Genomic DNA, 14955 nt, shown 5'->3' with positions numbered 1-14955 from the left:
GTTGTGTCCGCTAAAAACTAAAAAATAAATATTAAAATTCTCTCTCTCTCTCTCTTAAAAAAAATCAAGTAAATACTTAATAGGTAGGCCACTTATATCTTAAGAATTTGAATTTTTTCTTTGTAAGTTTTACGGAGAGCATGTTGGGAAACTGTCCAGGATATTTATGTATTTATGCCCCCTGAGCTTGGGATGGATGGGTTCTGCACACTTAAATCTTTTGTTTTTCCCTTCTGGTGCTGGGGATTAAACTCATGCATGTTGGGCAAATACTGAGCTACATTCCCAGCCCTTTTATTTTTCATTTTGAAACAGGTTGGCTAGGCTGGCCTTTGATTTAGGATCCTCCTGCCTCATCTTCCCAGGTAGCTAGGATTATAGGTGTGTGCTACCATGCCTAAGCATCTCCTTAAGACTTACTAAAACTGGGCTGGGGATATAGCTCAGTTGGTAGAGTGCTTGCCTTCCATGCACAAGGCCCTGGGTTCGATCCCCAGCACCCCACACACACACACACAAAAAAAGACTTACTAAAACTGTTGAGTGTGGTGTTGTGTTAGCTTCATCTTCTGGACTGTTCTTAGTACTTGACTTATGCTATGAATATTGTATGTTCTAGATAGGGCTATCATTGATGATTAAATTGAATGACAGCCCTTTGATATTGTAGCTCAAGCAAATGGACACATCTATATATTTCAGCTTTCCCTTTGTTCTTGTTCTTGTCTAGCACTTGTGAGGCACTGAGTTCGATCCTTAGCACCACATCTTGGGCTCATTTTATTAGTTTATGTTTTTCTACTATATCCATTTTGAAGACATATATAGATCTTTTTTGGTATGATGAGGGGAATAGATAAGTGTTTATACATAATGTTTTTAGAATAAGTGGTTCAGTATTCCATATTGAAAAGTTCTGTATATTTATTTACACTGGCTACTGAAAAGGCCAGTGGGAGGTTATCTGTCATCCAGTCACTACTTTATTACCTCCTTTAGGAAATACTTCCCTGATATTTTAGGTGACACATTTTGAAGAGATATAATCATTTCTAAAAGAAAACTCTTCTTTGGGACTCATACTTTTCCCAATATAGGTACCAAGCTTAGTGCCTGGAATTATAATAACAAAATGTTTATTGAACACTTTCTTTGCGCCAGGAAGTGTTCTAAATGCTCTTTACCCATATAAATCCTTAATCCTAAGAAATATCCTGTGTGGTAGGTACTCTTTTTGTAACAATTTTTCACACAAGAAAACAGAGATGTAAAGTTTTAATAGTTTGTTTAAAGTTACCTGGCTAGTGAGGGTTAAAACTGGTATTGGAAAGCAATAATATGATTCCAAATCTGGGGTTGGGTACCTAATAGACTTGAAGTAAATATTTGTTTTTGTTTTGTTTTGATTGTTTATTTTTGGTACCAGGGATTGAGGCACCTAACCACTGAGCCACATTCTCAGACCTTTTTATATTTTATTTAGAGACAGGGTCTTGCTAAGTTGCTTAGGGCCTCACTGATAGCTGAGGCTGGTTTTGAACTTTCTATCTCCTGCCTCAACCTCCAGAGCTACAGGGATTACAAGCATGCGCCATCATGCCTGGCTAAGATCATAAACTCTATAAGGACAGGAGTTGCATTTCTGTATTTATATGTGTGTGTGTGTGTGTGTGTGTGTTTTCATCCTCTTTAGTTCTGGGATTATAAATGTGAATTTTTTTGGTTGATATCTTTTTTGTAAAACTGAAATCAAAGCATGGACAAGTTCAATTTTGTGAAACAGTTAAGATTATTTTTTAGAAGTGATTTGAAGGAGAAGATGGAAGTCATAAGTGGGTATTAAATGTGAGAAGCTCTTTTATGAGCACAGTTGGAGAGTGAGGAAAGCATGATAATTGAAATCACTTTTTTTTTTGTTGTTGTTGTTAATGCTGATTGAGCCCAGGGCTGCTTAATCACTGAGCCACAGGCCCAGCCCTTTTTATTTTTTATTTTGAGACAGTGTCTTGCTAAGTTGCATAGGGCCTAAGTTGCTGAGGCCTGGCTTTGAACTTTCAATCCTCCTGCCTCAGCCTCCCCAGACACTGGAATTACAGGCATGTGCCATCGTGCCTGGCTGAAGTCATCTTTTTAAAAAAGTGGTAATATGTAGATATTTAAAATTGGTCCCTGGGAGTCAATGAAGCTATACTTAGGATACTCCCTGACTGGCTGAACCAGAGGTGTAAGTTTTTACTTTCTGACAGATAACCTGTCTCAAAAATTATCTGCACAGAAAAGTAATTTTTGGTTTTGAAGTATTAAGAATATAAAAAGAGGGCTAGGATCCTCGCTCAGCAGTAGAGTGCTTGCCTCATGTGTGAGGCACTGGGTTCTGTTCCCAGCATGGCATATAAATAAGTGAATAAAATAAGGGTTCATCTACAACTAAACAAAAAGAAGAACAACAACAACAACATAAAAGAGACTGAATGAAGTTTCTTGCTTTTCAACACAATAAGACAAACCTCCTGAGATAATACCATATGGATACATCCTGCTTGAGTGGCCATGTGTTTGGGGTGAAGTTGGGGCAGATGGTACACGCAGGGTTCTTGGCTGCTTGGTTAAGGATCTTGGAGATGATGGAAGATAGATAGGTGCTAGGTGCTGTGGAAGGACTGGTATATATTATCTGTGTTGGTCATGTCTTCCTAAGAGGTTACTGAGCATAGTGAGAGGATATTGCAGCAAATGTTGGGTAGTGTGGGGGTAAGATAAGGGAAGAGGCAGGGGAGATGTGGTCTTGGAGTGATAAATTCTACAATTGGATCAAGCCTCCTTCTAAGATTAGGGAGACGGAGAAGAGATACAGTGTGAGAAACAAGATTCCAGATCCTGGGCCTCTTCTCCAGAGCTGTCAAGTAAGACATTGCAGGACTGTAGGATTTTTCTCTTTAAGCTTGAAGCTGTTTTGATTCCTTTTTGAGATACTAGGCCAAAAGCTGTATTTATAGAACTTGTTTTGACATATTATCTCACCCTGTCCCTCTCCTTCCTTACTGGAATCCAGCTAATGTTGCACTCTGCCTTGGCAGAAAAGGTTGATTGAAGAAAATGTACACATAGATATGCAGCTGAGTGATTGAAAATAGCCTTAAACTTTTTAAATAGGCCAGACATAAGATTTGCAGTCTGAGCTACATGAACATCATTTGAGTTGCTTGGGTAATTTTAAATGGTATGATATAATTATCTAGTTCACATGTAATACATTCCTGATTTACCTGGTCAGTAGCAGTTCCATAAAATCATTTAAGGCATAGGAAGAAAAAAGAAATTACAAAAGTAATCCTAATGCTTGTTTTGGAACAGAGCATAGGTTGAGGTGGGGGGTTGTTTTTTTGTTTGTTTTTACTTTATGCTTTGTAGTTTCAAGAATTTTCTTTAAGAAACTTATGTAGAATGGTAACATCCACATGTAAAAAAATTCAACCAGTACTCTATGTATAAAACTGCGGTGCAGTTATTTCTTTATCCTTCCCAAGATTATTCTGTTCCTATACAAGCCATGTGTAATTCCTTTCTTATTATGTAAAGATACCCTGATAAATCAGCTGCCATATTCTCTTTAATAGCTACAAAGTGTTCTGTTGTGTGGTTATTATTTATTTAGCCTCCAATCAATAGGCATATGTTTCTCGGTTTTGCTATTACAATCTCTGTTCTTATGAATGCCCCTTTACACTCTTTGTCTATATTATATACAGATTTACTTGTAGGCTGTATTTTTAAAACTGGAATTGCTGTATTCACAGGACATGTTCTGGGGCTGGGGCTGTAACTCTGTGATAGAATACTTGCCTAGTATGCAGGAGGCACTGGGTTCGATCCTTAGCACCACATAAAAATAAGTAAATAGAATAAAGGTATCATGTCCATCTATAAGTAAAAATATTTTTTAAAAGGACATGTTCAATATTCAGTGTTAATGAGTACTTACAGTCCCTTTAATATTTTGCAATTGATATTATCCTTTGAAGAATATTATTATTAGAGAGGGAAGTCTTAATGCAACAACAAACTACCACCTTGTAACAGTTACTAGAATGAGCATAGGACCTGAAGTATCTGGATAACTTGAGAAACCTTTTTTGAAATTTTTTATTTCTTCTTTTTACTTATACATGACAGAATGTATTTTTTTATAAAGTATTTTTTAGTTATAGTTGGACACAATACCTTTATTTTATTTATTTTTTATGTAGTGCTGAGGATCGAACCCAGGGCCCCGCACATGCTAGGTGAGCGCTCTACCACTGAGCCACAATCCCAGCCCCTAGAATGTATTTTGACATATTATACATACATGGGGTATAATTTCCCATTCTTGTGTTTGTACATGATATGGAGTTACACTGGTCGTGTATTCATAAGTGAACATAGGAAAGTTATGTTTGTTTCATTCTACTGTCCTTAGTTTCACCCATTTCTGATTTCTATCAATTAGAAAAATATTTAGGGCCTATGGGTCAATTCAATTGTTGTTACCTAAGCTACTCAGGCAGATATCATGAAATCATTTGGTCATAATCACCTTAAAAACAACAGCTGAGCAAAGTGGTGAATACCTATAATCCAAGCTACTTTGGGAGGCTGAGGCAGGCTCTTTCGATCAAGGCCAGCCTGGACAACTTAGGGTGACTCTGCTCAAAAGGGGTGGGGATGGATATAAAGCACCCCTAGGTTTAAATACCACTGCAAAAAAAAAGTGTGAGTGTGTGTGTGTGTGTGTGTGTGTATTTTATATATATATATATATATATATATATATAGAGAGAGAGAGAGAGAGAGAGAGATATTCCCAATTTAAAAAGTATTTTATAAACTGTGACTTATTTTGCCTTTTTTTTTTTTTTTTTAAACTGTGATTCAAGAAAGTCCAAGTTGCAGTGACTGGTTGTGGAATTAGGATCAGTTAATCCATTCTCTTCATTTTAGTTCCATTATCTGGAAAATGGAAGTGGAAATACTGAAGAACCTCTTTTGAGCACCCAGAAAAATAATTATAAAGTAATTTCTAGAAGGTTATGTGTGATAATGACTCTTCAGAGGCATCAAGATTGTAAGGTAATTTTAAAAGTAACTCTGACAGTGTTTTAGGAAGAAAATTAGTCACATTCTGCCTACATAGTACTAACATATGGTGCAGCCCTGATGAGATGCACAAGTGGGCTGAAATCAAAATGCAGTTGGAGAGAGGAGCAGTAGTGACTCACTAGAGGAGACAGATTTGGCCTTCTGGCAGGGCAGTGAAGCTGAGGAGGAATTGGTGGCCTTAAAACATGCCAAATTTGAGCAAGTGGCACATGAATATTATGGAAGAGTTGATTAACCACTCTCTCGTGTTTAGATTAGGTGCCCTGTCTGGTGTCACAGTTCCTCTGTGGCTTTAGAGCCCTCACTTCTGTTTCCCCTAGTACTGGGGATTGAATTTTGCTCATATGAGGCAAGTATAGAACCCCTACTTCTGGAACAGTAGGTTTAAACTAGAAAGATACATTCTATTCACAGTTCTGTCCAGAGATAACTGCACATTAGCTTAGCTACCACCACTTATAAATTGCTACTGCTACATCCAACAATTTGTTGCTCTCCACCAATAGTGCTGCTGTGGGAAGGAAACAGGAGGAGCTCTAGAAAGAAGGAGATTGCTTTCCTTTTCCTCTTTCATCACCCTTAATCCACCAGGGAATTGTGTGGGGAAGAGAGGAACTGCTTAATAAGGATTTGAGAAATTACTTTGAGAGTATTTTAGAAAAAGTAGGAAAAGAGACTTTTTTTTAGGAAAAGAGGTTTTATTTTATTTTTTTAATTATTGGTTGTTTTTTTTTTTTTAGTTGGAAACAATACCTTTATTTTATTTATTTATATTTGGTGCTGAGGATAGAACCCAGGGCCTCACATGTGCTAGGCGAGCGGTCTACTGCTGAGCCACAACACCAGCCCAGAGAAAAAAAAGAGGTTTTAAAAATGTATTTTGCATTCCCTGACTGCTTCATCTGAGCATACCCAAAATGGGGTGCCTCAGAGGTGGATATGATCTCTTACTTAGATGCAGTATAGTCATTTGGAAATGTCATAGAATGAAATAGAAGATGACAGATCAGGGAGGAAGATGAGAATAGAGTCCAACTCACCCAGCCCTAACCAGGTGTGGTGGCACACGCCTGTAATCCCAGCAAATTGGAAGGCTGAGGCAGTTTGTAAAGTTTTACAGTTTGTAAAACTTTAGAAGATTTAATAATTAATGTCGACTTTAAGAAATAGTGTTATATTTATTGTGATATATAGGTAAGGATACTATTTGTACATCAAGCTTTAAGCCAGTTCTAGCTCTGATCCTTAAATATGGGCTGCCCATACTCCCCCAGAAATGTTTATAAAGTAAGAAAAGTAGTATTATATAGAGTATGATACTGAATTTGGTAATACTTCTGTATATTTGTGTATGCATCTTAGTACATGCATAGAAAGATTCTGGTAGAAGCCAGGCACCGTAGTTCACACTTGTAATCCCAGCAGTTTGGGAGGCTAAGGCAGAAGGATCATGAGTTCAAAGCCAGGCCTTAAGCAATTTAGCAAGAACCTGTCTTTAAAGGGGCGGTGGCGGGGACTGGGGGCTGGGGGCTGGAGTTGTGGCTCAGCGGTAGAGCGCTCGTCTAGCATGTGCGAGGCCTTGGGTTCAATCTTGGGTTCAATCCTCAGCACCACATAAAAATAAATAAAGATATAAAGCAACTTAAAAGGGCGGGGTAGGGGGAGTTAAGTATGTGGTTCAGTGGTTAAGCATCCTTGGGTTCATTCCCCAGTACCGAAAAGGAAAAAAAAGATTCTGGTAGGAAATAACACAAAATGTGTTTCTCTATAAAAATAAACAGGCCAGGCTTTGTGGCTCGTGACTGTAATCCCAGCAACTCAGGAGATTGAGGTGGAAGGACCACAAGTTTGAGGCTACTCTCGGCAATTTAATGAGGCCTTGAGCAACTTGATGTGGCCCTGTTTCAAAATAAAGAGCTGGGATGTAGCTCAGTGGCAAAGCGCCCCTGGGTTCAATCCCTGTCACATCCAAAATAAATAAATAATATGACTGGGATGTAGGTCATTGGTAGAACTCTTGCCTAGCATAAGGCCCTAGGTTTAATCTTTACTAGTGAGGGGGCAGCATTTTGTTATAAACATGAGGGCTATACACATGCTAGGAAAACTCGTTACCATTGAGCTATACCCTCAGTCAACCCCCTCACCTGCTTTTTTGCAGTACTGGGGGTGGAACCAGGGTGCTCTACCGCTGAACTACATCCCTGACTTTTGTAAATTTTATTTTGAGACAGAGTCTTACAAAGTTACCAAGGCTGGTTTTGAACTTAAGGATCCTTCTGCCTTAGAACTGAGGTTAAATAGTTGTAGCTATTTGGAAGGCTATGACAGGAGGATCGCTTGAGTCTAGAAGTTCCAGATCAACGTGGATCACAGGCCACATAGCAAGACCCTGTCTCCAAAAAAAACAAAAAGAAGATGACAAAAGAAAAAAATGTCTATGTCCTGGAAAGTTTTAAGAATTAGTAGGCGAGTGTGGGGGTTAGGTTTAGTTCAACAATTGAAGGTCTAATGTGTGTTATCTTTATTCCTGGTGTTTTGGGGATATAAATATAAAAGAGAGGAGAAACTTGTTGCTAGTTTACAAAATGGTAACAGTTGAAATTTTCATTTCATTAACAAAAATTTAGAGCTGAGGTTAATACTGAGTCTTTTCCAAGTGTATCCTATATATTGTAGGCACTCAAATAGATAACTGTTTGAAATCTTTTCAGAAAAAGCATAGTTATATTTTTAGATGATTTAGTGATAGTCTAGTCCTATACTCTAGGGAAGGGAGGGAGTTAAGGGGATAAATCTAACATTGGTCATGAGCCCCTAAGAGAATCTGAAGAAAGTTGTGAATTTATACTTGTTTGTTTGTTTGTTTGTTTTCATAAAACCTTAGTGTTCATCTTCACACTGTTTAGATTAGATAGGGTTCATAGACCTCTTCCAGTTTCAAAGAGATATGGGAGTAGCAGATTAAGAATTTTTGTGAACCAGGTGTGGTGGCACATGCCTGTAATCTCAGCAAATCGGATGGCTGAGGAAGGAGGTTTGCAAATTCAAAGCCAGCCTCAGCAAAAGCAAAGTGCTAAGCAACTCATTGAGACCCTGTCTCTAAATAAAATACAAAATAGGGCTGGGGATGTGACTCAGTGGTCGAGTGCTCCTGAGTTCAATCCCTGGTACTTTAAAAAATCCTTGTGAAAAAAGAATGCTTTAAAAATTGTAGCCACATTGCACAACAGTGTGATTATCACAACTTTTAAAGAAGCTGAGAAAAAAAAAAGTTGCCACTACAGACAGGTTCAGGGTTCTGAGCAGTGTGGAGATGAGATTAAGATCTGTTTTTACTAGGGTCATGGAGAGGACACACATAGATGACTCATTAGTCAATAAGGAGTCAAAGCCCCAAACTTAAATCTGAATCATGGAAATAGACTAGGTAAGTAACTAAAGAGCAAATACAAGGAAAGGGAAGGGGATTATTTTTGCGGGGGTGGCACTGGGGATTGAACCCAGGTATGCTTAACCACTGAGCAACATTTCAGGCCCTTTTTATTTTTTATTTTGAGACAGGATATCACTGAGTTTTTCGGGGCCTTACTAAGTTGTTTATCTTTGAACTCACGATCCTCCTGCCTTAGCCTACCGATTCGCTGGGATTACAGGTGTGCAAGAAAAGGGGATTTTCCTACCACAAAGTGTTAAGTCTTATCCCTGTTGACCAAGACAAGTCAGAAGCCTGATACAGTTCAGGACCAACAAGCACAGCTTACTACAGTGGAAGGGGGTATTCTGGAAATGGTGGGACAAGAAAGAAGGGAATTTATTGTGTGCTTTATTGTACCTGCTTAATTTACCCATTCTCTTTGGGAACCAACAGTAAGGGTATGGGTGTTGCCATCAGATTCTAATCCAGGATACTAGGTGCACACACTAATAGCAGATTGACTACCTCAAAGGCTGATATAATAAATAAAATAAGATGTGTAAAAGCGCCAGCACTAAATAGGTGAAACCCAGAACTAAGCACGCTTTTTTTTTAAATTTTCATTTCCATTTATTTTAAAAATTGATATTTAAAAATAAACTAAACCTCCACAACAAATGAGTTATACAAAAAGTAAAAAAAAAAGAAAAGAAAAATTGCAATGAACTAATGATTAAGAGTAAAAGTAATTCAACTTTTACATACATAAGCATATTTTAATCATTTGGGAACTTACTCTGATTAGTAATTTCCTTACACTTGCATAATGGAAGACACACATTGTGGTTCTAAGATGTGTATATTAGTTTATACTATGAATTTTGGTATTGTGTCTACATATGACAGCTTATTATTGGAATCAATAAACACTCCTGGCTTTCTATATAATACAACAATATCACCTTTTTATAATTTGGCACAAGCACAAGTTTTAAAAGGTCATTTTTATTGCTTATTTCTCTGTTCAAAGTTTGTAGTGGCTAGATTGTATTTTAGGCATCTATCTGGTCCATATATATATGTAAATATACATATATACATATATATGTAAATATAGTTTAACTCCTCTTACAGGTAAGGGAACTGACACAGGTGCTAATTAACTCATTGTAAGTCATACCTCTACCTTGTAATAGTAGGAGTTTCGCTGTCCTTAATCATATTTCTTTCTTTATTTTTATGCAGTGCTAAGGATCAAACTCATCATGCCTTACACATGCTAGGCAAGCGCTCTGCCACTGAGCTGTAGCCCCAGGCCCTTAATCATATTTCTTGAAAAGACTTATAATATTTGTATTTTGTTTATTTGTGTATTTGTATTTTTCCCTTAGAAAAATAGTCAGACTCAACTTTATGGTCCTCGCCATTTAAACAGTCTTTTCTTTGGTTTATATGTGTGAACTTTCTTGGCAATCGCTTTGGAGTTTTTTCTTTTCTATTTTTTTGGGGAAGGGGCCATTCAGTCTGTCAAAGAACTATATACTAGCCCCTGGAGAAAGCTTTTTTTTGGAGTGCGGGGAAAGGTACTAGGGATTGAACTCTGGTGCTTAACCACTGAGCCAAATCCCTAACCCTGTTTTTATTTTCTTTAAAGACAGGGTCTTACTGAGCTGTGCTCAGCACCTTGCTTTTGCTGAGGTTGGCTTTGAACTCTTGATCCTCCTGCCTCAGCCTCCCAAGCTGCTGGTATTACAGGCCTATGCCACTGTGCCCCACTGGAGACAGTTTTTAACCCCGAAGCAGGCTTTTCACCCAGTGGACCTGACTTTATATACCAACTCTGTGATTGCCTGGATCTCTGTGTTCTTGAAAAAGTTACTTCATCTCAGGGCTGGGGATGTGGCTCAAGCGGTAGCGCGCTCGCCTGGCATACGTGCGGCCCAGGTTCGATCCTCAGCACCACATACAAACAAAGATGTTGTGTTCTCCGAAAACTAAAAAATAAATATTAAAAAAAAATTCTCCCTCTCCTTCTCCCTCTCCCTCCTGTCTCTTTAAAAAACAAAAAGTTATTTCATCTCTGTTTTTATTCATTTGAAAAAATGAAAATAGATATGAGAATGAAATATAAAATACCCCAAACAGATCATGGCATATGCTAAATGCTCATGGAAACTTCTGAAAATTTCTCCTTACTTTTAGGTGATAAGGGTTTACAAATTTTAAATGTCATATTCTATCAATTAGAGGATGTATATTTATTGATGATATATTTACATTTATTGATGATAAAGATAGAAAAATGTACTATTAAAAACTTTATTCTGGGCTGGGGTTGTGACTCAGCAGTAGAGAGCACTCGCCTAGCACATGCGAGGCCCTGGGTTCGATCTTTAGCACCACATAAAAAAACAAACAAAATAAAGGTATGTGTACAACTAAAAAATAAATATCAAAAAAACAAAACAAAACAAAAAACACTATTCAGCTGGGCTCGGTGGTGCATGCCTGTAATCCCAGCGGCTCAGGAGGCTAACACAGGAGGATCGTGGATTCAAAACCAGCTTCAGCAATAGTGAAGTGCTATGCAACTCAGTTAGACCCTGTCTCTAAATAAAATACAAAATAGGGCTGAGGATGTGGCTCAGTGATTGAGTGCCCCTGAGTTCAATGCTCAGTACCCCCTCCCCCCAAAAAAATGAATGTTCATCTCAACGCTGGATATCAAATTGGTGAGTTATCTATTGTTTTAAATTATCCATGTGAGTTTTCACAATTCTCTCAGGAGACTTAGCCCTGTGAACCTGGAGAAACAGACAGTTGGGGCCTGTCTTGCTCTTCTTTGTCTTCAGCCTGAACAGCCTCGTGTTCATGTTTCAAAACCACTTCTGCTTTTGAAAGTATTTGAAAATCTCTAAACTGGATAGTAGTTAAATCTTCATTGGCTTTCTATTGCAAATCAGAAAAGCTTTTCAAGGAAATTATTGAGAGGGCACTTACTAACATTTTGATATGGGGGAAGGGGGTGGATTGGGGACTGAACCCAGGGTTTTTTATTTTTAGACATGGTCTTGCTAAATTGCTTAGGGCCTGGCTAAGTTGTTGAGGCTAGCTTTGAACTTGTATTCCTCCTGCCTTGCTGGGATTATAGGCATGTGCTACTGTGCCTGGCTCCAACAATTGTTAGTAAGAATGAGTCTCCTTAATGAAGCCTAGGTCATAGGTTCAGAACTCTCATGTGGTTCTTTTTTTTTTTTTTTTTAATTATTTGTTTTTTAGTTATCGGCAGACACAACATCTTTGTATGTGGTGCTGAGGATCGAACCCGGGCCGCACGCATGCCAGGCGAGCGTGCCACCGCTTGAGCCACATCCCCAGCCCTCATGTGTTTCTTTAACTATTACTGTACCAGCCTTGTCTCTGGAGTTTGTGATCCAGTACATGCTATCTAAGAGCTGCTGATAATGACTGAGTCAGTGGCTGTCTTCCCAGGGACTTTTTTTTTTTTTTTTTTTAATCAGGTACAATTTAAGAACTTCTGTATAAGGTCTTATTTTAATTTTCTTAAAATACTGTTTGTTAACCTTTGGCTAACTTGTCTTCTTCTACCCCATACCCTCTTTTGGTGCTTCTTTTCCACCTTAGCTTTTGTACCCTTCTTGGGACATGCCTTTATACCTCTCCATTTTTGCATAATAACATTAATGGAAACAGACATCTTTGGGGCTCTAAGGAAATAAAGCATAAATAAATGTAGTTCAGTTCTCCATAGAAGTGAAAGGAAACGTGTTTAAAAAAAATTAAAAAAAAAAAAACTTCAAACATAAAGCTTTTCATTTCCATTCAGCTCTCCTTTTTACCCAAAGCATTTCTGTTTTCTTACAGAATAGGCAACAGAATGTAGGGTAAAGCAAAACTGAAAAATAAAGCTTTTAAAGAAAATACCTTTTAGTGTTTTAGACTACCTACCTTTGTTATCTTCCAAATGACAAGGGCCACTGTGGAGGAATACAGTATTGTTCATTCTTTTTTTGTATGTGTGTTTTCCTTTAAAAAATCTTTGGGGGGGCTGGGGATGTGGCTCAAGCGGTAGCGCGCTCGCCTGGCATGCGTGCGACCCGGGTTCGATCCTCAGCACCACATACCAACAAAGATGTTGTGTCCGCCGAGAACTAAAAAATAAATATTAAAAATTCTCTCTCTCTCTCTCTCTTTAAAAAAAAAATAAAAAATAAAAAAAAATAAAAAAATCTTTGGGATTGGTTGTGGTGGTATACACCAGTGACTCAGGAAGCTGAGGCAGAAGGAGCTCAAGGTTGAGGCCATCCTCAGCAATTTAGCAAGACCTTGTCTTAAAATAAAAAGGATTGGGGATATAGCTCAGTGGCAAAGCACCCCAGGATTCAATCCCCCCTAACCCCTTACCCCCTGCAAAAAAAAAAGTTTTTGGAACTAGGCATGTTGGGGGACATACCTGCAATCCCAGAAACTCTTAAGGCCCAGGTAAGAGGATCACAAGTTCCAAGGCAACTTAGGTTAGTGAGACTCTATCTCAAAAAAGGGGTGAGGGTGGGGCTGGGTATGTAGCTCAGTGGTAGAGTTTGTCTAATATGTATGAGATCCTGAGTTCAGCATGGGGTAAGGGTGTCTTTGGGCAGTTTAGGAGTAGGATGATTACTGTCCTATTGATGTGGATTTTGTTGTTGGAGGTGTGTAGGATCAAACCTGGGGCTTTGTGTAATGCATCACTAAGTTGCTTAGGGCTTTGCTAAGTTGCTGAGGTTAGTTTTGAACTTTCGAGTCTCCTGCCTCAGCCTCCTGAGTTACTAGGATTATTGGTGTCCACTACCACGCTGGACCCTTCTTCCCTTTTTAAAGGCATTCATTTATCTCTTTCTCTTGGCTAGGCAACTGAGGTGTTCCTAGTCCCTTAGGGGCTACAGTGTTCTTTGAGACTTAGTGTATGTTCTTTACCATTTCATATGTTGGCCTTCCTTAACAACTCCACACCTCCTTTTTGCTCCCCGTGTCCAACGAGGTTCCCTGACCAGCATGCAATCTGAGTCTGGTTTCTTAGGGTGGAAGAAATGATGCCATTAAAAACTAATCACATAGTGGCAACGTTTCTCAAACTGTTCAGTGCAACATAGTTCCCTGGTCTTCAGTTATTTTTTTTTTTTTCTCTTTGGTTTGGAGTTTGTGGGGTTTTGTTGTGGTGTTGTTGTTGTTGTTGTTTTTTGTACTGATGATTGAACCCAAGTTCACTTTACCATTGGGTCACATCCCCAGCCCTTATTTATTTATCTATTTATCTAATTTTTCATTTATTTATTTATGTTGGTGCCAGGTATTGAACTCAGGAGCACTTGACCACTGGACCACATCCCCAGTCCTATTTTGCATTTTATTTAGAGGCAGGGATGCTTGGTGCCTCACCATTGCTGAAACTGTCTTTGAACTCCTGATCCTCCTGAGCCACTGTGCCTGACTTTTATTTTTATTTTGAGACAAAGTCTTGCTGAGTTGCTTAGGACCTTGCTAAGTTACTGAGGTTAGCCTTGAACTTGTAATCCTCCTCCCTTAGCTTCCCAAGTCACTGGGATTATAGGCGTGGCACTACTATACCCAGCTTCCATGGCTTTTTACTAATCTTCCAGAACAACTCTTTTAGTAGAAGTGTAACTTGCTTTCTATGCTGCACTGTAACTATTACTTAGAGCCCTATCAAGACAGATATACCATCACAATAAAAGTTGGTATCTCCTACATGATGGTCATATTTCTTGAGAGACAAAACCATGGGCTTTGACTCCCATCTGGCAGACCATGTCCAGATTCTCTTCCTTAGAATCTGAATCCTTAGAGTAGTCCTTACCTTAAATGGTGATAATGATAAAGGATCATTGTGAATTCACACTGTGAATTAGTTAATGAAAGTTCCTTTTCTCTAAATAACTGTGTTTTAATACAGTTTATTAATAGCATGCACATGCTGAGAATTGAATTTAGGGTCTCACACATGCTGAGCATGTACTCCAGTCCCCACTTAATAATTTCTTTCCCCCCTTCCCGATGCTGGGCATCATCATGTTAGGCAAGTGCTCTACCACTGAACTACACCCCCAGTCTTCTTGATTACTTTTGATGGTGTAGGTAGTCCATAGTAAAGCTTTTACAAGTTTTTTTATATAGATTTTGTCTTATAGCTATTGGAAGTATGACTTACTACCAAAATTGGAAACCAGTTAGGACAATATGAAAAGTCAGTTAACTGCTTATCCACCTATTTTATGCTAGTTGAGAAACATTCTTGGCTTCAGGGAGGGTTTGTGTCATTGCAGTTAGTTCTGGGTCTGACTTTGTCTTTCAGAATTCTTATTCCTTTCTAGTGTGGACCT

General features: G+C 38.5%; 1 protein-coding gene across 16 annotated transcripts in view; it reads left to right on the top strand.

Annotated features, from left to right (window-relative positions):
* Positions 1-14955, top strand: part of CELF1 (CUGBP Elav-like family member 1) — an 83972-nt gene that overhangs the window by 31017 nt on the left and 38000 nt on the right. The window lies entirely within an intron of this gene.

Source organism: Spermophilus citellus, assembly GCF_964194105.1.
Source record: "Spermophilus citellus genome assembly, chromosome: 2".
Classification (NCBI taxonomy): Eukaryota; Metazoa; Chordata; class Mammalia; order Rodentia; family Sciuridae; genus Spermophilus; species Spermophilus citellus.
The sequence above is the reverse complement of the archived record's forward strand: the minus strand, read 5'-3'. Positions and strand labels throughout refer to the sequence as shown.